At 42.8% G+C, this 26,772-nt stretch overlaps 1 long non-coding RNA gene across 1 annotated transcript; it reads left to right on the plus strand.

Annotated features, from left to right (window-relative positions):
* The first annotated feature begins 78 nt into the window (after nt 1-78).
* LOC115645875 lies at nt 79-26,772 on the plus strand. Its single transcript, XR_003998852.1, has 4 exons — nt 79-270; nt 884-964; nt 20,463-20,552; nt 23,638-26,772. It is a non-coding gene; the product is annotated as an uncharacterized LOC115645875 (long non-coding RNA).

A 26,772-nucleotide genomic window follows, 5' to 3' on the forward strand; every position in this document is an offset into this window, starting at 1 on the left:
GCCCCCTCCAGCCTGTGGCGCGCGTGACTGGCGAGCTAGAGCAGGAGGTTGAGTGACACCCCCCCCCGGAGGCGGGATTAGCCCCTTCCCCGAACCGAACCCTGGGAAAACCGGGGGGTGTTGCCAGCTCGCCTGCCCTGGCCACCTGGGGGGGGTCCTGAATCCCCTGCTCCTGGAGTCCTGTGATGAGGGAAGGCTCTCAGCTTTCATTGCAAAGGGGGTCTGGCCCTGGGGGTGGCTGAGACAAGCTGGGGAAGGTGACCCTCGAAAGTGAGACACCAAGTTATTTGTTTCCTTTATAGCATGTTTGTTGTTGTTTTGTTTTAAATCTCATTATTTTGGAGCCTAAGGTAAGTGTGAAGAGCTGGGATGTAAGGTCATGTTAACGTGTGTGATACTGTTCCGCCACTAAGCATCACATACCTGATTTCAGCTAGCCCCAGCCCAGAGCTGCCAGAGCAATAAAACAGTGAACTCATCTGGTGTCTAGCTCCCTGTGTGAGACAGAAGCTCTATAGTCAGTCTATAGCTGATACAGGAGCTGGGCCTGCTAATAGAAACCTATCACATGCCATGTGGAAGTGTATGACCCGGAGCATGACTAGTGATTTTTGAACACGTGGGATTGGCAATGTTGCTGTATGCAAACACACCCTTCAAAGTCCTTGCTTCTTTCTCCTAGGGGGAGAGGCTGGATCAGAGAGATTACAGCGCATCTAACAATGTTCTTTCACCAGCCTTGGGAGGGACTGTAACACTAACAATACCTCTCCCCCGTCCCCAGCGAGACAGGATGAAGAGACTTTAACAGTCAGCAAAATTTCCCTTCTCTCTGGGGATTGAGGATTCTGTAACACTCTTTTATTCCTTTTTTCCCTCTCAGGGTGCCCCTTCTGCTTCTGACAGTCTTTGCAATAAGGAACAAAAAAGCAGCATCGACTAGTCTCCACAGCACCATTTATAAGTAAGCGCTGGTCAAAATGTTTTGAGTGCAAAGCTTTTTCAGCAAAAAAAAAAAAAAAAAAAAGGCGGGGGGGGCTTTTTCTTTCTCAAAATAGAAATATTTTGGGAAAGCATGTCAATATTTTGAAATGTTTGTTTTATCAAAAAATCACTTTAGAAACTTTTCCCCGTATTGCCATAATGTAATTTTGATTGGTGCATTTAGTCACATGTGGGTATCTTGTTTTCTTGAGTGGATAGGTATAGTCATAAATACTTGGACAGCATATAATTAATCTATGCCTTCCAGAAGACAAGCTGATTATTCTGGCTTCTTTGTGAGGGAGCCAACCAATCAACAAGGCCAGGTTATATGATGAGACTGACCTGTTAGTGGTTACAGGGCTGTCAGTTCCCCCCCCATACACACCCCAAACATCTTTATAGGAGCAGGCAGTGGTGGTACATATTGTGTAGGGAACTCACAATTTTTGTTGGGCGTTTTTTGCCTTTAACTCCTCTACTTGCAACTTAAGAGGAAGGGCTGCAGCAGTGAGGTGCAATACAGCACATTCTCCTCTCCTGCAGTTGATGCTGAAGTTACTGGGATCAGGATGAGGAGATAGGCATCTTCAGCATTCCTTAATGCATGTCATGGGTGCATCTGTGCTCTTCTTAGGTCAACCAAATGGGGAATTAGCAAGCCCATTTCCTTCTCCCCATGTCCAAATTTAGATGTTAGAGAAGAAATTATCTAGTAGAGGCCTGTGCTTTTACTTTAGTCCTGGTGGATTTCCAATAGGTTTGTCCTACTTACTCCGCTGTGAGGCTTAGAGGAGAATTTGTTTTCATACGTTTGAGATATAAGGAAGAGTCTCTTCAGGTGGCTTTTGGTTGTTTTGGGGAATTGTGCTGAGACTTGTTTCTTTTTAAGAACTGTTTTGAATGTAAAAATCTCCATTCTATATTTTTAAAACTGAGAAACGGGATTAATTCCGTCCTTGAAACTTTTCTTCTTTCATGGCATGGCTCTTCTTGATGAATTTTCTCAAACCTAGAATGAAGTAGAAAGGGATCTTGGTTACTATTTTAGCTTGAAAACAAATGTGAACAGAAAGAAGCCTGGGATAGAATTAGGGAAACTGTTTTCTGTTTTTGTTGGATTCTTCCTTCAGCTGCCTGTCTGTTTCATGGTGTAGTGCTCAGTCCTCTGGACTACCATTTATAGTCCAGGTTTTGGTATGGTCTGATATGTAGAGCAGGGAATGTGGAGCCAGGTCTCTTGGGTTCTATTTTCAGCTTTGAGATCAAGTGTGATCCAATAGATTCAAATTTCCTGCTCTGATCTCTCTTGCCTCTAATGCAGGGGTGGGCAAACTATGGCCTGTGGGCCAGATCTGGCCCACCAGCCGTTTTAATCCGTCCCTTGAACTCCTGCTGGGGAGTGGAGTCTGGGGCTTGCCCCGCTCTGGAGCTCCAGTTGGGGAGCAGGGTCAGGGGTCACTCCATGTGGCTCCCGGAAGCAGCAGCATGGCCCTGCTCCGGCCAGGGGGAGCAGCGGCGTGGCTCCCCTCCGACCAGGCAGCTCTGCATGCTGCCCCCATCCCAAGCGTGACCCCCGCATCTCCCATTGGCCGGGAATCACAGCCAATGGGAGCTGCAGGGGCGGTGCCTGCGGACGAGACAGCATGCAGAGCCACCTGGCCACACCGCCATGTAGGAGCCAGAGAAGGGACATGCTGCTGCTTCTGGGAGCCATTTGAGGTGAGCACTGCCTGGAGCCTGCACCCCTGAGCCTCTCCCTGTGCCCCGATCCCCTTCCTGCCCTCCAAACCCCTCGATCCCAGTCCAGAGCACCTTCCTGCACCCCAAACCCCTTATCCCCAGCCCCACCGCAGAGCCCACACCCCCAGCTGCAGTCTGCACCCCGTCCCGCATCCCAACCCTCTGCCCCTGGCACTGTTCCCCTTCCAGCCCTCCGAACTCCTCATTCACAGCCCAGAGCACCCTGTTACACCCCAAACTCCTCATCCCCAGCCCCACCCCAGAGCCTGCACCCCCAGCCGGAGCCCTCATTTCCCCCCCACACACACACTCCATGCTCCTGCCCTAGCCCAGAGCCCTCTCCCACACCCTAAACTCCTCATTTCTGGCCCCACCCCAGAGCCCACACCCCCAACCAGAGCCCTTGCCCCCTCCTGCACCCCAATCCCAACTTTGTGAGCATTCATGGCTCACCATACAATTTCTATTCCCAGACATGGCCCTCGGCCCAAAAAGTTTGCCCACCCCTGCTCTAATGTCATGAATCTGTTTTCTCCTTTAGATCACCATTCCTACTCATATGGATTAACATGTTGTATTTGAAATGGAAACAGCTGAATTGGGATAGTACTACCTAGGGAATGATGATGAACATGGGCCTGTCTGGCAAATCTTCAGTTTTTGTTCCTTCCTTGCCCCTTAAAACATTTTAACATAACTGGAATGATGATGCTTGTACTTGTTGTGAAGTTAGAGGGTGGTAAATCCTGTGGTTTAATAATCTTCTTTGTTTTAAAACAAAGCCAAGTGTCAAGTGGCCTAGGAATGCAATAGATATAGGTAAATAATGTTAAGTGGCATAGATATTGTTCTGTAGCCTGAATGACCTTCATTTCTTCATTTTTAACGTCATTAGCTGAAGAGTAGCTGCCATGATTTTGTTTGTCCCATTGTATAATCTTTTAAAAAAGAGAGAGAGCATTTAATACTTGTTTAGAAAATCTCCATTGTCTTTTTTCTATATAACTAACATATTTAATTGATAGGCTGTCCCATCTACAGAGAAGTAATTGGTATTTGAAAACAAAGATACTTATCAATTAAACCAGATGCATGAAGCCTATTTGAAAATGCAAATTTGTACATGTAGGCTATCAGAAAAAAATAACTCTGTTTAGAACACTGAAATCACCATGGTAACTATTTAATCATCTCTTATATTTAATATCCCTAGATCATTCTTTTCCCAAACCAATTAAATTATGATAGTCTAAAAGAAATATCCTTTTGTAGTTAAAGAACAGGATTAGGATCCAGGATTCCCAAATTCTATTCCCTGTTCTGATCCTGACTTCTTTTCTGGCCTTGGGCAAATCATTTCTCCTCTTAACATCAGTTTCCCCAACTGTGAAATAGAGTTAATGATACTCACCTACCTGGTGCCTCAGGAGGACTAATTCAATAAAAGTTGTAGCTCGCTTTTAGGGTCTTTGGATGGAAAGTGCCGGATAAGGGGTAAAGTATTTAATAAGGAAGTTTGGTAAGCAATTGGGAGCAAAATGTTGGATTCTGGAACCTGCTTTGAAATCACCATCTTTATGCCACTGTTTCAAGTCTGAGCCTTCTATTCTAGAGTGTTCCTGTCTTCTCAGGAGACCAGCAGATGCTCATGACAAGGAATGTTGTTGTGAAGCCCAAAACTATAAATGGGCTTAAAAAGAACTAGCTAAGTTCATGGAGGATAGGTCCATCAATGGCTATTAGCCAAGATGGTCGGGGATGCAACCCCATGCTCTGGGTGTCTCTAGCCTCTGTTTGCCAGAAGGTGGGAGTTGATGACGGGATGGATCACTTGATGATTACCTGTTCTGTTCGGTCCCTCTGAAGCAACTGGCATTGGCCACTTTTGGAAGACAGGATACTGGGCTAGATGAACCATTGGTTTGACCCAATATAGCTGTTCTTATGATTTCTGTTCTTTTCATCCTTGAACAGCTCTTGCACAACCTGCATTGTCTGACATCTGAACGAAAATAAGATCTACAGCTTTCTCCCTTATTTTAACTGTTTAACATAATAGTGAAATATGTATTTTTCATCCTAGTTCTCTTTCTGGATTTATTTGATATTTATTAATCTCTTCTTCCTGGGTGTTGTAGGTCTGAAACACCTCAACCATGTTTTCAGCCACAGAGAGATAAGAATTGTCATAGTATTATCAATATAACAACTAAAGTCATACAAGGACACTACGCACTCTAGGATATAAATACTGGGAAACCCCAGAGAGTTGCAGCCTTGGCCAGCAAGTAATTCTAGGACTCTTTCTTTGGGAAATGTGTCTTTGATGCATACCAGTGGCACAGTTTTTTGCCCTTTAGAAGTACCATGACAAGGCAGCAAAAGCTCTCTTGAGTCAGGATGCCTCCTCGCTGGGAACTGCTATATCCCCATCTTTTCTTTGCTTCTAAAGATGCTTCAGCGTTTGGAAGAAATACATTCACTGTAGTCTCTCAGGCTTTTCCAATTTGCTAGAAATTCATTTAGACTTATTCCTTTTTCTCATTTAGCTCAAGTAATCGAGATCCTGGATTTCTGAGCAGTAGATCTAAGTTCTGTCCCCACTGAGCTTTATATTATCTCATCATTGCTCATGATGAACCTCTTTTTCTGTTCCAGCAGAATGAGAGACTCAGGCCATGTCTACACTATACATTTTTGTTAGTATAGCTGTGTTGGTTGGTATGTGCAGAGGTGTGATTCCTGACCCTCTTAGTTGAAGACTCTCTTTAGCCTCCAAGATTAAGCTGTATTTCATCCCTCCCATCCTATTATCTCTTCACTAGAAATCATGAGAAATGATCTTTATGCCGGTGACTGGCTGACAGACTCCAGAGAACTGACTTCAGGCTTCTGTATCATGCAGAATCATCTGAGCATTTTATGTTTGAATTGTTTTATACAGTATTGTTTTTTAAACCCCTAGTTTAATTCTAGGCACATAAACAAAACAGTTCTCTTCAGGGATGCATCACTTGATCTGCGAGTGAATATTGCAGGATAGCACAGAAACATTTTGGCTGGGTTTTTATCTAAAAACAGCACGTATGTGCTAAATGAATTAGAACTGATAAGCTTCACTTAGGGAGAAGGAGCCACCTGAAACTTGGCTTAAACAGACTGGTTGTCTTTCATACAGTCAACTTTCTCCATTCATTACAGGAGAAAATGGCGCTTCATAGCCTCTAGGTGGCAGTGGTTCTTTACCACTATTAATCATTACCAGGAACAGCAGCAGAGCTTATCCATATTGTCTCTCCTGCCCTGAGAAGTATTGTCCTGATGTGCTCTAGTGTTACCAGCCTTACCAGACAGCTATATTTGGAAATAATCCATGCCTCACAGCTTCCCAGAAGGCCAAAATCTGGCTAAAAATTTAAGTTCCATGCTTGTTTGAAGAGATGTAGCAGTAGCATGAAATATATTGCTGTGAACAGAGAACCAAACATTCAATTCCTGTATTCCTAATTAGCATTTGGAAAAGATTAATTCAATTACTGGCATCGCCTCAAAATTTGGTTAGAGAATGCTTTCCACAAGCTCTATAATCTTCCAAAATATGAATAATTCACCAGTTCCTGTGGTTTTGGCTCAATTTTTTCCTCACTGGGCTGGAATAAGTCGCTGTCTCAGTAAGTAATCACTTCTACTGTCAGTACTACTGGTAGGTGGTTTAAACTGTTCTAGTGCCTAACTATGAAAGTCGTATTGGGAAAAGCATGAAAAATCCCTTGTCAAATGCATGAGTGCATGCTGATTCAATGAATTACCCACCATTGAAATTCTGTGGGAGGGAGAAATAGATGAATTTGTTACCAATTAACCTGAGGTAGCAGGTGTTGCTAGATACATGACTCAATGCTGGTAGATGGGCGTTGGCTGGTGGCTGTAAAACTTGAGCCAAAGTAATGGTAATCCCTTGGACAGAAGATCGGTGTATGAGCTTTTTGGGATAAGCACAGGTTGGAGAAGGGCTACTGAGATAGCCGCAAGGTAGACAAGTTTTAACTGATTTACTGCCTCAAATCCTATGCATCAAAGCAAACTTAGAACAGCAACAGTTGAATACAAACTTCAAACACCATCCTCTTTCCTGCCCCTGCTCCCCACCCCCAAAAAAAGTTTCAGTGTCCAAATCTGGAGTCTTGGTTCAGCCTATCATAGAGGCCAGCCACAAAATTTGGCTCCAAACCCAAGTCTGAAACCCAACACCACCAAAGTGTATGGATGTTCAGGTTTGGGAGGACAGGGGCTGGTTCAGGCCCATCTCCAGGATAACTGTTGATGGTCTGCCATTGGATCCCTGGGAGATCCAATGCAAGAGAGAGCTAGTCACCTGGGATGCCTGTTTGCCATGGGGATGGTGCTTCTTGACTTGTTATATTGAAATAGAAGCCCATATTTTGATCCCAGTCTCCATAATCTTCTGCCAATAAACAGGGTTTTTTTTAAGCAGAAATTTACATGCAATTTCACCTCCCACACAATCCGGTCACCCCACCTGCTTCATCTTGTGCAGTAACTAATAAAAGAACAGCTGCCATGGCTACTGTAGCTATATAAACTCAGGGAAAAGCTCTTCAGATTTTAAGGCGTGCCTAGAGCAGATGATTAAACATTTTATTTATTACAGAGAAGCCATAAATTAGAGCAGAAACATGCCATGCCTCTGTGTGGGTTTCAGGTTTACAAGTATGTACTTTAAAAATAAATGCAATAGGGGTAAAACAGCAAAGGAGTGAGAGAATAAGCAGGGTAGAACTCTGGGTAGAACCCTCATTATTAAATCTAGTTATAATTAATCTAGTAACGGCAGCATGTAGTTTTCTATGTAATAGTATACTGGTCAGAGATGACGTGTTTAGAGAACCTTTTCAACCCATTTCCAGGCCTTCTCATTCACAGTAGTCTCATCAGCATTCCAAGAAAATATCCTCTAGTGAGACACATTTGCAATAGTGGTGACTGTGTTAGCTGTAGCAGCCAAACATCAAGGTCATCCAAAAGATTCTACAGACTTACTAAAGTGTTGACCTTATTGTCTTGAAAATGGTTGACTTTTAGGATTGTTATGGTGTATATCTCTTGCAATATTTTATACATCTGAATAATACAGTTTTATTGTTCTGCAGAGCTTCCAATCACATATTGGGTTGTTTTTTTAAATGCTGAGTAAATTGCATTCCTTTGCTTTTGCATTATTCTTCTCCTGCTGCTTTCTTACCCCCACCACCTTCATAAAATGCCTGATCCCATGCTCTCTACATTCAGTGGAAATATGCTGGTTGGCTTTAATGGCAGACAGGCTAGGTCCAAGGTAAGCATTAAGGATTTCACCTCTCTGTAATTATTGCTTCGCCAGTCTAGGGAAGTGTCACCAGGATTTAATTCATGCCAATCCACTTGCTAAAAAATCAATGAAATTCTTGTATAGTCTATTGAGACATGACAACATAATAGCTTCTAAGACTTTTAAGGCCAGAATCCCCTGTGATCATCTAGTCTGGCCTCCTGTATAGAACATCACCCAGTAATTCCTGCAGCAAGCCCATAATTTCTACAGTACTTCTCTTACTAGCACCGTGGAAATCTTGCTGGCCAAATAATCCAGCCTCCTGTGCCTCAGTAATGAAGCTGCTTGGATACTGTCACTGGGAAAGCTGTTGGCATTGGGTTTTTCTTTTCTTACCCTAAAAGTAGACACAAAAGAGTGTGTCTACACACTGCACCCGTGGATTTGATTTGCAGCTCATGTAGAAATACCCACACACAAGTGAGTATGTTCCCTAGGGGTCTGGTGGGCTTGTGCAGCCAATACCAAAGCCCATACAGCTAGCTTGTACAGTTACATCTACATGAATTGCCATTCGTACAGCCAGCTGTAATGTAGATATACCCTTAGGGTATGTCTACACTACGAAATTAGGTCGATTTAATAGAAGTCGATTTTTTAGAAATCGATTTGATATAGTCGATTGTGTGGGTCCCCGCTAAGTTTATTAAGTTGGCGGCGTGCGTCCACAGTACCGAGGCTAGCGTCGACTTTCAGAGTGTTGCACTGTGGTAGCTATCCCATGGTTCCCACAGTCTCTGCCACCCATCGGAATTCTGGGTTGAGCTCCCAATGCCTGATGGGGCAAGAACATTGTTGCAGGTGGTTCTGTTGTCAGGCCCCCCTCTCTCCCTCCCTCCATGAAAGCAACAGCAAAAAAAATCGTTTCTCGCCTTTTTTCCTGGGTTACCTGTGCAGACGACATACTACAGCAAGCATGGAGCCCGCTCAGCTCACTGTCATCGTATGTCTCCTGGGTGCTGCTGGCAGATGTGATACTGCAGTGCTACACAGCAGCATCCCCTTGCCTTGCCTTGCGGACAGCAGATGGTACAATATGACTGCTGGCCATTGTCATCCTGTGAGTGCTCCTGGCTGAGTGCTCGGGGGCACCTGGACAAAAATGGGAATGACTCCAGGTCATTCTCTTCTTTAAGTTTCATCTAATGGAGATTCAGTCCTGCCTGGAATATCATGCCAGCTGGAGGCTTCTGCCTCAGGCTGCTCTCTCAGTCAGCAGCACCGCGCAGTCGCACTTACCCCAAGCCTACCTCTTGCTCCCGTGGCTCATGAAGCCTGGACAGTAATAAAGAGTAATTCAGCTATAGGCTGAACAAATGCATAATGGTGGTAGAATGTGCCTTTGTACGTTTAAAAGCTCATGGGTGCAGTTTACTGACTCGATTAGACCTCAGCAAAACCAATATTCCCATTGTTATTACTGCTTGCTGTATGCTCCACAATATCTGTGAGAGTAAGGGGGAGACGTTTATGGTGAGGTGGGAGGTTGAGGCAAGTTGCCTGGCCGCTCATTACGCGCAGCCAGATACCAGGGTGGTTAGAAGCTGTGCATCAGAGCAGCTTTGAAAACCAGTTTCATGACTGGCCAGGCTACGGTGTGAAAATTCTGTTTGTTTCTCCTTAATGAAAACGTGTCCCCTTGGTTCACTCTACTTCCCTGTAAGCCAACTGCCCTCCCCTCCCCTTTTTGATCTCCACTTGCAGAGGCAATAAAGTCGTTGTTATTTCAAATTCATGCATTCTTTATTAATTCATCACACAAATGGGAGGATAACTGCCAAGATAGCCCGGGAGGGGTGGGGGAGTAGGGAAGCACAGGAGTGGGGTAGTTGTAGGGGCACCCCCTAGAATGGCATGTAGCTCATCATAGAAGCGGCATGTCTGGGGCTCTGACCCAAAGCAGCTGTTTGCCTCTCTGGTTCTTTGGTAGGCTTCACGCAGCACTGCTGCAGGTCCCTGTTATAACCTCTGTCCTCCATGCCCGTGGAGATTTTTTCAAATATTCCAGCATTTCATCTTTTGGAATGGAGTTCAGATAGCACAGATTCATCTCCCCATACAGTAATCAGATTCTGTACCTCCAGTTCGGTCCATGCTTCAGCTCTTTCGCGATTCTGGGACTCCATGGTCACCTGTGCTGTTGAGCTCTGCATGGTCACCTGTGCTGATGAGCTCGCCACGCTGGCCAGACAGGAAATGAAATTCAAAAGTTCCCAGGGCTTTTCCTGTCTACCTGGCCAGTGCATTTGAGTTGAGAGTGCTGTCCAGAGCGGTCACAATGGAGCACTCTGGGATAGCTTCCGGAGGCCAATACCATCGAATTGCGTCCACACTTCCCCAAATTCAACCCAGCAGGGTCGATTTCAGCGCTAATCCCCTCATTGGGGAGGAGTACAGAAATCAATTTTAAGAGCCCTTTAAGTCGACAAAATGGCTTTGTTGTGTGAATGGGTGCAGGATTAAATCCATCTAACACTGCTAAATTCAACCTAAACTTGTAGTGTAGACCAGGGCTTAGAGTTTACAGATTCAGGAGATTCTGAAGTTTGAACTGTTTCTGATTGCTCTGAGAGGACAATCCTTTCTTCAAGTTGCTATGAAATTAGTCCTGGAACTGCAGCTTCACTTTCCTTGTGCTTGTGCTATTATTCGTATGTTTTAAGTATCTAGAGTTTCAGGCTAAGCCAGGGGTAGGCAACCTATGGCACCGGTGCCAAAGGCAGCACACAAGCTGATTTTCAGTGGCACTCACACTGCCCAGGTCCTGGCCACTGGTCCGGGAGGCTCTGCATTTTAATTTAATTTTAAATGAAGCTTCTCAAACATTTAAAAAACCTTATTTACTTTACAACAATAGTTGAGTTATATATTATAGACATATAGAAAAAGACCTTCTAAAAACATTAAAATGTATTACTGGCACGCAAAACCTTAAATTAGAGTGAATAAATGAAGACTCAGCACACCAATTCTGAAAGGTTGCCGACCCCTTGGCTAAACATTGTGTTAAATCAGAATAAATATCTGGCTGAGTTACTTGGGTTTCTTTTTGGCATTCTGTTTCTGAATCCCTGTTTGGCTTTTTTTGAGGATGAAATACTTTTTGTTGTTTGTTTGTTTTTTCCTTACCAGATTTCATAGTGGCTTTTTCTTTCTTATTATATTTTGCTTTAATTACAAATAGTGGAAGCCAGAAATGACTTGCTTCATCTAGTCCAGCCTCTTGCCTTGTATAGGATTCCTGAATACTTCATTTCCAGGTCTGGTGCCTTAAACCTCCCTTGTTTCTTAGAGCTTTTTGGTTTGGTTTGGGTTTTTTTGTTCCCGCCTCCCTCGATCCACTTGTTTCTTAATGTCCAGCCTACAATTCCCTAGCTTCAGCTATTATTACATAATGGGTTTTTTTTTTAAACAAATAAGGGTATGCCCCTGCAAACCTTTAGTCACAAGGTTGTTCTACCCATGTCAGATGTCCTGTTGACTTCAATGGTCCTATTTCCATAAAGATTGGTTTTCTGAGAGGGTGTGCAGGATCAGGCCTTAATACCCTTCCATTAAAGTCTTTACAGGGCATGTTTCGACTCTATTCTGTTCTCCCACTCCAGCCACCAGACTTGCCCCTGCCCTCCCACGAGACTACATACATTCTGGGCCTTATCTTAAGATATGCCCAAGCCTTGCTTAGCCCAAAACCCAAGAAAGGGGGAGGTAAGGTGGCTGATTCCCTCAGGTAGCCAGAAACTGAGGTGGTGCCTGTGGTAATTTAGAGCAGGGATCTAACAATATAAGGTTCTGTCCCATGACACATCCTGAGTGCACGCTCTGTAACTGATGGAGACCCTGGCTGCCTGTTTAGGGCAACTTTACAGAACCTTTGCACCATGGGAGTGGTGCAAAGAGGCCTCCTTGTGGGGCAACATGTGGCCTTCTGCTTCCATCCTCAAATGTATAACCTCCAATTCATGTATCAGCTTTAGTGCCCTTCTTTGTAGTCCTTTCCATTTATCTCTGCTGAATGCTGGGGGAGGGAAACCAGAACGTCTCCACAATATTTCAGGTGCTCAGATAGCAATGAATGTGAAATAATAATTGTCAGCTCTTTAGCAAATACGATTATGAAGTTAAAAACATTCCCACAGTAGTTTAGCCAGGCTCTGGGAAGGGTTAGCTAGTCCGATGCAGCTCTGTGTTGTATTAGATGGGTTGCTGTTACGAACACTGGAGGGCAGCAGAACAAATGCAGCTAAGGATTTAAGCACTGAACAATAGAAATGAGCTGAATTCTGAATTACCATAGCATTCTCCCACAGTAAAGTCAATACAATGACTTAGAAAAATATCACATGCCAAAGTACCTCTTTCTGTAAAAAGCATAGGAGCCGGAACTAGGGGTACCGGCTTGAAGTAGCAATAACAACCTAAATACATGGTTTCTGCCTTCAACGCCTCCACTATGAAAATTGTTCCAGCACCGCTGGTAAACAAATTAATTCAGTGAATAAGAATTGCTTTCCCAACCTGTAGTAAGCCTTTTAAAAGAACTATCCGCTTACCTCCTCTTACAAGAGAGTTCATTCAATCACAAGTCTTACTGTTTTCTTGATGGTGAAAATACACTGGAAATAACCACTTTGCAAGTTATCTCAGATTTGAAAAATTAACAAAGGTACCTTTTTGTAATGAAGAGTAACAGCTCCAGCCAGGTGTAAGGAGGATGAAAGTGAATCTGTTGCTGGGTTCTTCATGTCTGGCTATTTGCAAACGGGGGAAAGATTGCAAAAATCCCTCCTCTGTTGTGCCACAGACACAATCACACATACAGACTCACACAGTCTTTGTGCTCCTAAAGAGCAAGGATAGCTTCTGCCAAGCAGTGCCAAAGGAGGCAGGGAGGAGCAGTGTTGGGGCAAGGCCATCACTCCACCAGTGCCCCTCTTCATCCTAGCTGGGATCTGTGAGGAGAGCACATGCTGCCCCTTGCCAACACATGCCAGAGATGTTGCTCTAGCATCCATTGCATTTGGAGTCCAGGAGGTCTTCTTAATTTTAGCTGTAAATATACATATATAAACACAGTGAGTTCATGGAGGATAAGCCCAGCAATGGCTATTAACTGGGATGGACAGTGATGGTTTCCCTAACCTCTGTTTGCTAGAAGCTGGGAATGAGCAACAGGGAATGGATCACCTGATGATTACATGTTCTGTTCATTCCTTCTGGAGCACCTGGCATTGGCCACTGTCAGATGACAGGATACTGGGCTAGATGGACCTTTGGTCTGACCCAGTATGGCTGTTCTTAGGTTCAGTACTTTTAAAGCTGGATTCTTCTTTGCAGACAGGCAGAGGCACCCAGTTTCCAGCTACTGGAAAACATCCTAAGCCAGCATTGCAGTGAACCCATTTGTCAAGGCTGATTCCCAACTCTGGCACTTTGAGTTCAGGAAGGGGTGGGGGGCGGGCCGTAAGGACCCTAAACATTAATTCTGGCCACTCCAGGCATGTATTAAACTCCCAAAGTTACAGCTTTTCTCTGACTTTGGATGAGTAGATGCTGCCACCCCCCAAGGGCAAAAACCCCTTTGAGAATCCAGGAAGGTGCCCTTGGGAATTCCTTTCTGTCAGGTGGCCTCAAGCCCTTTCACTCCCTCTCCGGGGAAGAGCTGAGAAAGAAAACAGAGGAAATAAGCTGTTGCCACCAGCTAATTAAACAACATGTGCACAAACCTCTTAGGACACAAAATCCAATCCTGTTCTTAAAAAGGTACATTTTATTAAAAACAAAAAGAAAGAAAATACATTTGAAAACTTAGGCCATTGTTAGATTTTAAAAAGAGCAAATACAAAAATTAAGACTCAAGAATAGCTTTCTTGAGGCCCAGCTTAAAAGTTACAAGCAACATACAAACATTTGGGGTTAGCACAGAGGAGTCCACAAGCCATAAAAAAAATAAACAAGATAAACGTAATTGCATCTTCCTAGACATTTCCGGAATGACTTACATATCTGATGACTTTTCATACCTGGCCCAAAGTTCTTACAGTGTAGCTGCTCTGTCCCTTCTCTCCAGGAAAGCAACACAGACAGACAAAGGGGAAGATTTTTCCCAATTTTAAAAAGTTCTAGCCTTCTCATTGGCTCTTTTGGTCGGGTTCCCACTCCTTTCCTTTTACCTGTGTAGGGAGACTTTTTAACTCTTTACAGGTAAAGCAAGTAGAGAACAACTAGTAAGAGGGACTTTATAGCTAGCTAACTGGCTGGCTGTTCATAAAAGGGAGCTACACGCCCCCCCCCCCCGTTCATTTATCACACCATTTATATAAAAATTGCCTCATTACTGAGACTACTACTCATTACTACTCATTACTTGAGACTATTCCTAGTAGTCTCAAGCATGGAAGGGATGGAGACTAAGTTATCTTTTCAGTCTTAGAGGTGGCCCTTCCAGAACATGTTACACACAAACCTGAAGAAACTTGTACTGTGGTTGTCCATGCCGTGTGTGTGCTATGAATAAATAGAGGCATGCAATTTACTAAGGCTGCTGAGCTAGAACTTTCCACAAGAAATGACTTCACTGTAGAAAATATTAGTTATAAATTGTATAACTTCCCAATCATTGGGAATTAGCATGTGCAATATAGTATATGTAAGCAGATATTGCTACATAGTACTAAATGTATATACAGTATTGTTTATAAACCATGCCCACAAAATGTGGGGAGAGTGGGAAGAGCTATGACATAGCTGATCATTTATCATTTTCAATGGAAAATTGTTTGGCAACTTTCATTGTCCAGGCAAATTTAGACAGATGAAAGGGTCGACTAAGCAATTATTATATATGTACATAAGTTCAAATACATTACTGAAAGCTTTCATGTTTTATCTGTTAAAATGCTTCTATGACTTTGGCTTAAAAGAAGGAAGAGCTTTAGAAGGATCAGAAGAGAGTGTCTCATCGGAATAAAATTACCCATGGAAATAACAATTTGTTTTTTAAACATCACAGAGAAACAAAGGTTTTTTACAGATGCAATAACCGTATCTCTGCAATAGGATTTTTAATAACCAAAGGCAGAAGAGTTATGACTTTGCATGTAATGGAAACATTTTGATGGTTCACAGAGGTGAAAGTAAGCCGGTATGCCCCGGTATGGCATATCAACAAGAGCCGGTGCGCTATACCAAGGCAGATTGGCTTCCCCAGCAGGAATGTAAAGGGTCTGGGACTCCCAGCAGCAGCTGGAGCCCCGGGCCCTCTAAATAGCCACTGGAGCCCTGCTGCCGCTACCCCAAAGCTACTGCAGCGGAGCCCCGGGCCCTTTAAAGCTCCGCCAGAGGCCTGGGCCCCCTCCGATGGTGATTTAAAGGGCCCTGGGCTCCACTGCAGTAGCAGCAGCTGGAGCCCTGGACCCTTTAAATCACCCCGGGGCTCCCAGCTGCCTCTGCAACTGGTAGCTCCAGGGGTGATTTAAAGGGCCCAGGGCTCTCAGCTGCTGCTTCCATAGCCCCACCTCTTCTAGTAGAGGCCACGCCTCTTCTGGTTGTGTCCTCACCCCCTTCTAAGGACTCTGGAGTAGTGATAAGTCCTTTAAGTTACTTTCACCCCGATCCTTCATAACTTTTTCCCACAAGAGGCTTATTTCATAGAATATCAAGGTTGGAAGGGACCTCCGGAGGTCATCTAGTCCAACCCCGTGCTCAAAGCAGGACCAATCCCCAGACAGATTTTTTCCCCAGTTCCCTAAATGGCCCCCTCAAGGACTGAGCTCACAACCCTGGGTTTAGCAGGCCAATGCTCAAACCACTGAGTTATCCCTCCTCACCCCATTTCAAACAGCAGTAACCTACCAATGCTATTCTAAGCAAAATTAGTTAATAGTTTTCTGTTAGCAGAACACAAATGGTGGTGTGGGAGGGCTGTTTTCTTTATATTCTAGAAAAGAGCTAAACTGTGTTATCTATTTTCTGATTTGTGAGAGTTCCCTCTCCCCTAATATCCATTTAAACCAAGCAGTGTCATTAGGAGTCTCTTTCTTTTTCCAGTGTTTGGCCAAATATCACTCCATTGCTCTCAGAAAGTGTGAAATTAGTCCAGAGCATTTCATCAGATAGGCCCCGATCAGTAGGGACTCCAGAATGTTGAGGGGCAGTCTGTTTACACCCATCTCAAAGATAAAGTAGAAGATTTGCGCAAAAGTCAGCCACCTCTGGGCATTCCTATCAGATATGAAGGGAAAATGCTGTTGCTTCTACATTCCTTCCAGAAAGCATGTAAATAATCAACAGATTTTTTTTTTAAACAAGAAATGAAATGTATCAGTGGATCATCGTGTAGCTGAGTTCCATTACGTCAAGTACCTGGGCAAAAAACTCGCCTACACGCTTTTGAAAACTTAACCCACAGGGAGCATGTATGTGTAGTTCTAAAGTACTATTTATACTGTCAGCTCTCTCATCACAAACACACTTTGAAGTTAGAGGACATCTTTCACAAGCATTAAATTCAGTCCCATGTTCGGAAGCTAGTAAGTGCTGGCAGTGGACTCTCCTCACATACATTCCCAAAGTGTGTTTAAATTGGAATTTCAGTACAAATATAAAATGAACAACATGTTATTGGTAAATGCAGGTGTCAATTAAAATGAGAGCTCACCCATATAAATCAGAGTGGGAGAACAGTCTGGGCATTTGGGAATTGCATAAGTGTCCATGACATCCAAAAGGGGATGCCAAGTACCTGGCCTTGTCAGAATTAATAGATTATTTTTCCATTTAGGCTATAAACACCATGTTTCTTGTTCAATCCAATAATTAAGAGTCATCATATTAACTATCATCATAACAACTCAGCATGTTTATACATTGAGTTTAAGCCAATATTTTAAGGGTTTCTAAGCAATTTCTTTTAAGGATTCCATAACTGAAACATTGTACTTTTTCTCTTCTTATTCTGCTAATATGTTTCCATATTTTTTGTATTGTAGGTAATTCTCACATTACAGGGCAAGCTGATGTTTCTGCTGTATGGCATTTGGGACATTTAAACATAGCTATTCTGGCGTATAATTTAGGATAAATCAATCCGTGTTCCACACGCAGTTGTTATGGGGCTTATTTTGTTACATGTGGATGCTTTATACATGTTGGATGTGACCTGGTTCTATTCTTCAGCAGTAATTTCAATTTACTTTTCATTTTGCAGTTTCCCCATGCCACTGAGGCAATATGTTGGATAATCATCTCTTAGTAGTTTATAACATCTGCTAGTCAATTTAGAAGTGATGGAGCTGCACAGCTTCATTTTTTCAACGAGTGAGAAGTGATTGGTTTTCCTTTTTTGGTAAAGATGCAGTGATGGGAAGGCAATGCAGACTGCCCTGATGGGGAGACATTGCAATGATTCAATCTCTAGTGCTCCCATCCAGGAATATGTGTAGACCAGAAAAGATAAGCTCTGTCTGTCTTGTATCAATTAGAGGGGATTTGGGCTTGATATGGGGGCCTTGCAGGAAAGGTCTGGGGCACGGTTAAAATGGAGATATTTATATGCACTATGTACTCTACAGACATAAATACAATTTAGTCCCTGACCCAAAGATCTTATGGTCTAAGGATGATTAAGTTTATGCATGTCAGTAGTCCCACTAAACCTGTGGCCTAATGAAGATAGAACAGAACAAGGAAAGACAAGTGAAGAGTAAGGCGCAGAGGTTACTCATACAAGCCCATGGACTTGATCTTATGCTGTACCCCAGCTGTTTTGGAGCTCTGGAACAAAGTAACCTCATTGTCTCACCTGAAAGAAGCACTTCCTTGAGCTGCTTCTAAAAATTACTGCTGGGATTTAACAGACAATAAAAAGCCATTCTCTGGTTGGAGAAGGACTCTGCTAGGAATACCACTAGGTGAGGTGCAGTGGGGCTGCAGGCCCCTCCAAGGCACATCAACGACCTGTACTGCCCATCTCAAGGTGGGAAAATAAAGTTTTGTGTACCTCCATGAGAAGAAAGTGATTGCACATCATCATAAGAATGGCTTAGCCTCCAAGAACTGAAAAACACAGTCTCTGGTGAGAGAAGAAAGGTCAAAGATCTGTCAACTTAAACAGGCACAAAATGATCTACTGGGTGACATTTCTTTTTCCTTTCCCTCATGGCCATGTGGCTCTTTTCTCATTCCCAATGAGTGTCACAGCCTGACATCTACCCTCTACAAATCAAAAGCTGCATTAAAAAATATCATTTCAGTTGGCTATTTCTATGCACATAAAAATCATTAATAATGGTAAATGGGTTCCATCTCAGTTACTTTGTCATTACAGGTTTGTTAGATGTATCCAGAACGGAAATGGCAGCACAGTTCTGCTATTTTAAAAGTGAAAAGAACTACAAGAATAGTGATTTTTAACTCTTGAGAATTTGAGTTACATTGGGGAATGCGGAGAACTTCTAAGGCAGGCAGAATACCTCCACGGGCATCGGCAGGGAGAGTGATGGTCAGGAGCAACTCCTCTCCCTTCTTTTTAGAGCTACAGAATGCACTCCTCCATTCCCAGCCTCAGGCTGCCCCAAGGGGCTGGGACTTGGACATACACCCTCCCCTACACAACCATTTGGGATTGCAATTTTGTGGTCACACAAACAGTCTCTCTTCTCCCACAACATTCATTGGTGCAAGAGCTAAAATGTTGACTGTCCTTGCACAAGTGCCTAAGGGAGGTTAAGCAGCTTCCTGTGCTTTCTCATTCCTTGGAAATCTCCATAGAAGCTGTCAGAATCTGCCCTTATGTACTGATATTTATACTTATGGCAGCTATTTTCCTACAGTTAATTTATTGCACTCTTAATTTTTTCTCCATAGATGTCTTTTCCAGTGTTTTTGCAACTTCAAGGTGCCTTGTGTAGGTGAATGGAATTTGGGTTTGTGCCCTATTTATGTTTTGATTTTGAGTGGCACTGTATCACCAAAAAGGATCAGACCCCTGTTCTAGGTACCTTGCTTCTTTACTGAAAGGTTCTGGGTTTTTTAATTTCTTTTCCTGTATATGTTTGACCTTAGAAAGTGTATTTACTGCCTTCCTGTAAACTTGCTTAATGTAATTATTAAAAAGTTAATGAATTTGGACAAATCACAGAGAGAGAGTTCTTTTTCAAGTGATCTCGTAAGTTTGAAATTTGAAAGAAGACAAAGTGTACGATCAATTACAGTAGGGAAGGCATAAAGTCTGCAATGTTCTCTAACCTTTTGCTTTAGCTTACGCTCTTCAGCACGTAAATGTCTCTTTTCTAATGGAGAGAACTGCAGAAACGCCACACCGGGGCCATCTCATTAACTAAACCTAGGCAAACTGAATGTTAATTCAGTCAAATCCTCTTAGCAGGTGGACAGTCAATTCATTTAATTAAAAAGCTATTCTGATCGAGAATGACTTATAATGACAGAAAATACTGAACAAAGAAAAAATGCAGTAATAAAAATTATATTTGTTGCAGTTCATTTTATTTGATCTTTATTTCTTATGTTTTTTTATTTGGAAATTTCTTCATGAAAAAACTAGAATTTGGCATTTCAGATCTATTTAATCTCTTGATAAACATCACTTAACTTGTTGGGTCTCTGGCTGAATATACCCTTTTTAAGCAGTTTCATTATCATTAAGTGCAATTATGCTAAACTAGCACCGTGGGAGATGTCCTAGTTAAGTGGCGTGTACAGTGCCTGTAATTCTTTGTCCCAGGTCTCACGTTGCACTTGGTTAGCATTTTCCTTCCATATATTTTGAGTTGCTTGCTTGAATTTTCATCACATATGTTCCTAATTACAAAGATGTGAAGGTTAAACAATAAACACACCAGAACGCAGGAATGCTGTGGGATACTACACACCCTGCTGTGCTTATTATGCAAAAGTCTATTAATATAGGTCTAATACTTAGTGTGACTATACTATAAAATGACCCATTTGGGTATTAAATTATTCATAAATATGGTCTTTAAATAAAAAATGAGTTTTTGTCTTTTTTATATTATGTATAAAGAAGACATGTTTTTTTAAAGGATTGGCAATTGTTTCTGCTTGTGTTTTACCTTAGAAATTCAGGTCTTGCCTATTGAGTTTCTCATAGAAGACTCTATGGACAACTGGAGAACTTTTATGGTTATGATATCAAAAGTGTCAAGGTGAAATCTGAGCAACTGAGAGAGGAAGGATTCTTTAGTCAAACTGCTTAACTATTTTCTGTTGTATTTTTTCCTGAACACCTGTTTAATACAAGAGCCTAATCAATGTGCTGAAAAGATGTCTGTGTTAAAGATTCACCATCCTCTCTTCCTTAAAGGCTGTGGGAGCTCTTATTCCAGTTCTCTGATCCATCAGCGAGACCTTCAGCAAAATCAGGGAAGACTTGATAATTCTATCTCTAGTTATGGTACGGAACAAAGAATATTTAAATACTGTATTTCCGAATGTGCAATTGTGCATGATTTTGTTTAGAAGGGTATTTTAGGTAGCAATGTATCTCTGGAGTTAAAAGCTAATATTCAGGGTGAAAGAACTATAGGATGTGTCATCATTAACGAGATACTAATTGGGTAACTTGGTGAGACTGAGAAGTCAGTTGGTCAGAAGTATTGCTCTGAACCCTCCAAGGCTCAAATGCAATGGCAAATACACAAAAGTCCCAGTCGTGCCAGGTGCTGAGGACTTCCTTCCAGAGCTGATGCTCCCACTTCCAGTCAAGTGTCTATGTCGGTTGTATGCCACCGTAAGATACCCCTGCACAAGGAGGCTCCTCAGCTGGTTACTTAAGCAGCCATAACGAGGCCAAGAATCCAGCCCTATGTCTGTCTGCTCTATTCTTTGCTGACTATTTGTTTATTCTGCACCATTACAAGAGTTTCACTCAGTGGTAAAATTTGTGCCTTATTTCTAATTTCTAATTTGTCTGGCTTCAGCTTCCAGTCACTAGTTCTGGTAATACCTTTTTCCAGGAGATTAAAGAGCCCTTTAATATCTGGCATTTTCTCCCTAGGAAGTTACTTATACACTATAATCAATTCACGTCTCAGTCTTCTTTTTGATAAACTAAACAGATTGAGCTCTCTAAGTCTCCTGGTGAGGCAGTTTCTCCAGCTCTAGACTAATTTTTGTGTTTCATGTCTGCACCCTCTCCAGTTTTTCAACATCTGTTTAAAAATGTGGATACCAGAACTGTATGCAGTATTCCAGTACTGGTCTCACCAATGCTCTGTGCAGAGCTAAAATCATTTCTGTAGTCCTACTTCCCTATTTATACATCCAAGGATTGCTTTAGCCCTGTTTGTGACAGCATTGCACTGGGAGCTCAGGTTGTTGCTGCTATTTTATTTATATTTTTATTATTTTATTTATATTATTGTAGCAATGCTCTCTTATAACATTGTTTGGCTGCCTGCTTGTAAGATTTTGTGGAAGAGCAGCGATTCTACAAAGGACCATTGCACAAGTTCTGCTTCTCTGCCTCCTCCCCCTCCCTCCCAGCGCTTCCCCCACCACCAAACAGCTGTATGGCAGCACTTAGGACTTTCTGGGAGGGAGGGGCAGGAGCAGGGAAGTGCCATGTCTCTGTTCCTCCCCCTCCCTCCCAGAAAGTCCTAAGCACCTCCAAACAGCTGTTTAGAGGTGCTTAGGATTTTCTGGGAGGGAGGGGCAGGAGTGGAGATGTGGGGCTTCTCCGCCCCTCCCTCTCCTTCCCAGCAGTTCACACATAGGACTTTCTGGGAGGGAAGGAGGGAGGGGCAGGAGCGGGGAAGCACTGCATCTCCACTCCTCCCCCTCCCTCCCAGAAACTCCTTAGGACTTTGGGGGGGTGGAGGGGGAGGGATGTGGCATGCTCCAGAAAGGAGGTGGAGTGGGAAGAGGTTGGCCTAGAGTGGAGCAGGGACAGGAAGAGGCAGGCCTGGAGCATTCCTGGAAAAATCTGAGCCTGTTCTCCAGGGAAGCTGCCGCTGCTGCTGCAAAGGTGCCTGTGTGAGGTAAGCCAGGGGCACTTCCCAACCACAGTACACTACAGTATACAGTATAATGCCTTTTGTCTGCCCCCCCCCAAAAAAATTTCCTTGGGACTTAAACCCCCATATTTACATTAAATCTTATGGGACAATTGGATTTGTTTAACATTGTTTCACTTAAAGTTGCATTCTTCAGGAACATAACTACAATGTTAAGTGAGGAGTTACTGTATCCGAAACAGCCATATAATGGTGACGGGATCTCAATATGGAACTGATTTCTCAGGGGGAAGTTTTCACACATTAAAAGTTCTTGCAAGAGTGAACATTGTGGTGTTTTTTTCTTTTAAGCATTTAAAACTGAGTGAGTAAACCTGTTTAGCTTGCCCCATATTGCTTTGACTACAGCCCTGTGGCTAAAATAGATGTAGGTGTCTTAGCCTGTGGCTTGGCAAGCATTCTAAGTTTTTGTCTGAGAGGCCTTCTTCCTGGATGGAAATCGCGTGTCATGTGCTTTTTTCCTGCTTCCAGTGAGCACTGTGCTCAAGAACATTGTTTGCCGTACAAATCCTACCCCAAAGCGCCCTCGTAGGAATTAGTGTTGGACAAGGAGCCTTATGAGTTGTCATACTTAATTTCTAATTAGCCCAAGGCATCAAAGCTGACATAATCATTGTTTAGGCCACACCTTCTCGCGAGGAGAGAGGAATAATTTAAAGCAGGGGTTCTCAAACTTCTGACAACAAAAATTACTACACGACCCCAGGAGCCAGGACTGAAGCCTAAGCCCACCCGTGCCCCGCTGCCCTGGGTGGGGCAATTCCAAAGCCTAGTGGGGCCAAAACTGAAACCCCAGGGCTTCTGCCCCAGATGGGGAGCCTGTAACCTGAGCCCTGCCACCCAGGGCTGAAGCCCTCCAGCTTTGGCTTTTACCTTAGGTGGTGGGACTTGGCTTTTGGCCCTGAGCAATGGGGCTCGGGCTTTGCCTCAGACCTCTGCAAGTCTAAGTCAGCCCCGGCAACCCCATTAAAATGTGGTCACAACCCACTTTGGGGTCCTGACCCACAGTTGAGAACCGCTGATTTAAAGTAAGCATTAGGAGCTGCTTGGTCCTGAAAACAAAACTCTTTCTCTTTATTCATAGCCCAGACAATTGCATTACATTTAGGGCTTGTTCCTGCAGTTATTACACAGATGAAACACACGTTGATTTCAATGCTGTGCAGTACACGCTATCACCTGGATTATCAGAATATAATGCCAGCCAATGAACAATTTCACGTAACCGATGTTTTGATAATTGAGGGAATTTTTAGGTGCAATTAATAGACATTGGGAGCCAAGAACGCATTTTGGATAAGAGGAAGTTTTAGTTAATTGAATTTCAGAAAATCAAGGTTACACTGTATGCATATCTCTTTAACTCAGTCTCATATGGCTAGAACTGAAGCTTTATTAAAATTCAAAGGACTCTTAACTATCCTTAACTGCTAATCATTTGATCGTTTCTCATTTTATTTCCAGAAAACCACATTGACAGAACATTTTCTTGCTTATGCATGCAAAGGGAAAGAAGAGGGGATAAGAGCTGTGTCTTATCACCTAAAACGACCCAGACACTGGAAACTTCACATGACAAGTCATCACTTATACTGACAGAGAAAAATGTTTTATTTTTAGTTCTATTGTGGGGTGGTGGTGATTGTGGGCTTTTGTTTTGTTTTATTTTCTTCCCCAACATGATTTTGAAGTGTTTCAATATGAATTGTAAAGTATATAGAAAAACCTTTTTGAGACTGCTCTGCCATCGTCTATCTTCAGCATTCCATACTCTTTTTTATTTATTCTATAGCAATGTTTCCTAAAGGCTGGGCTATACACAAACTTCCACTGAAATAGCTACATCAGTTGTAACTGAGACTTCTTGTTATTTTGGTGCCATCTTGTGAGCTGACATTCTTATTTTGGTATCAGAGTGCCTGTATTGATTTAGCTTATATTGGTGTTTTACTGACTTCAGCTAAATTGTAGTAGGACACTTTAATTCTGAAATACACAGACTTCCACCAAAACAACAAATGTGTCAATTACAATGATTGAGGCTATGTCTACGCTACCGTTTATGTTGGTATAACTTATATCACAAGGGCAGGTGGGTAGTTAAGCCGACGGGAGAGCTCTACACTAGAGAGCTTACGATACAGCTGTGCCACTGCAACGTGTGTGGTGAAGATGTTCTATGCCGATGGGTGAGAGTGCTCCTGTTGGCGTAAAAAAACCACCTCTGTGAGAGGCGGTAACTATGTCCACAAGAGAAACTCTCCCGCCAACGTAGCGCTGTTCACACTGGTGCTTAGATTGGTGTAACATATGTCGCTCAAGGGGGTTGGTTTATTTACAGCCCTGAGAGACATAAGTTATGTCAATATAGGCTGTAGTGTAGACATAGCCTGAGTTATTTTGGTGCAGGTTTACATGAGAATGAGGCTTAAAATTTCTCTAGCCGTATTAGAATCTTTGGCCTACCTGCACCATAAAATACCTTCTAGATTGATTTTGTTTTCTTTTACTTGTTTTATAGAATGGAATTTTCCTTCCAGGGACAGACTTTTCATTTTGTTTTTAAATTTGTGAATAAATTGGTGAGAGACTAATACCACCAGCATGAGCCAGGCATGGCCAAGGAAGGTGCTATGCATATCTTCACACAGAGACAATGAAGGATGCATTTCCTTATGTAGTGAGAAAGGGCAGAGAAGGCAAAGACTCTCAACAATCTAGTATATAACTATGCTGTAGCAAGTGAACATCCAGTCATCAGGAAAAAATCTAGTAACCAACAGTGGCCATTAAAGATTGCTAAATCCTGGGTAGACTTGTTTGGGAATGATGAGAAGGAGTGTGCTGCTGTAGATGGGGCAGCATCCAGAGCAGGAGCTAGTGGTGCCCAGCCCCTGTGCAGCAAGCTTTGCCAAGCCCTTCACAATCTGAAATGAAGTAATCGATGTCATCATTTCTAGGTAGCTCCTCAGAGCTTAGAAATCCAGAGAAGCTAGAGTGCTGGTAGTGAAGTTCCATGGCTAAGCTATTTTGGCTGTAGCATAAAGATATTATTAAGCTCTTAGACCAGGAGAATGCAGGAGTCCACCACAACATCCTCAGAATGTCCGACAGCAGATTATTTTCAGAGGACAGCTAGGTAAATTAATGTTCCTTTATGAAATGTGCTCAGAACATAGTCCATGGATTAGAAATAATACATCCACCTCCTCACCACAATCACCTGCCTCAGGCCAAACTCAGGAAAAGATATGGCCGTTTCAGTTTTGCCTAAAAGTCAACACATTTGGATTTTGTTAGACCAGAAAAGCAACTTCCAGGATGAGGCCCCATCGTGGACCCCGTCCCTTTCCAGCCACTTAGACATTCAAGTCTAGGGACTGCATCCAAGAGCCCTACAGCTGACCTTGACTGTAATGCCAGGAGGAGAGAGAGTTTCTCAGATAACCAGCAGGCAAGCCACATACCAAACAAAGACGTGGATTTCTGTTGTTAGCAAATACCTGCTGCTCGGAGAAGCAATCATTCTTGTTAACTTTTCTGTATTAAGTTGTATTGTTTTTCCAAAGAATCATACCAGTGTGCAGCAAATTTGGGTTTTTCCTGACTCCTATGTTTCCACAGACCACCCTCTATTTGTGCTTTTTGGAGACACTTGCCTTGGAGCATTTTACTGCTGTAAGTTGTATGACATGATACCAAGTAGAAAGTTTGGGGTTGTGCTCAGAGGTCAGAGGTAGGTTTTATAGTATGGTCCTATAGTTTTTAATGTACCAGTCACGGGAGCATGTGCCCCAAATTCCTGGCCTACAATAGCCATTCTATTCTAATTCTGAACTTTTTCTGAACAGACACAGCCAGCTGTGCCTAACATTATGGTCATTTTCTCTGACATGCACTAATGGGGAGTAGGATAAGACTATCAAACATATTTTCAGAGGTGAAAGGCCAGTATAATCACACCACATCCCCCTTTGCATGTATTTGATCTCATTCTGGTTCCTGGTACTACAAAGTTTCCTTGAGCCTTTCTGGTCATTTTGAATATTTTCAATTGCGTAGTTTCAAAAATGCATCAGTGACTTAGGAACCTAAGTTCTATTGACTTTCAATGCTTTGACCTTTTATAGTTAGTTTTTTCTCATCCATTCTTGATCATTCTCTCTGTAAACAAATGTTCTTTTTCAGAAAGGATTTTAAAAAAATATTTATTACAACTGCACATATTCTGTAGGTTATGGCCTTCCTTTCGCTTTCCTAATGAAACTTACCGATGAATAAATCACTACGGGCTGGATTCTGACTCCTTTTTGTATATTGACTACCACTTAGTCCATGAGCGGTCCCATTGATTTCAGTGGAGTAAGGTACTATTCAACAAGAGTGAGGATATTAGAATCTGACCCTGAGCCATGGGCATATTCTGCGAGTTCTCATTTACCTCTTTTGTTTCTGATAAAAGCCCCTGGTTAACAAAATAATGTCTAATCTGTTGCAAGACCTGTTTGGATGATTACTGCATCCTAGTTAATATATCATGATATTTGTGACCTTTGAGTTGTTTTGTCAGATGCTTTTTCCAGCACTAATAAATAGCTA

Source organism: Gopherus evgoodei, chromosome 2, assembly GCF_007399415.2.
Source record: "Gopherus evgoodei ecotype Sinaloan lineage chromosome 2, rGopEvg1_v1.p, whole genome shotgun sequence".
Lineage (NCBI taxonomy): Eukaryota > Metazoa > Chordata > Testudines > Testudinidae > Gopherus > Gopherus evgoodei.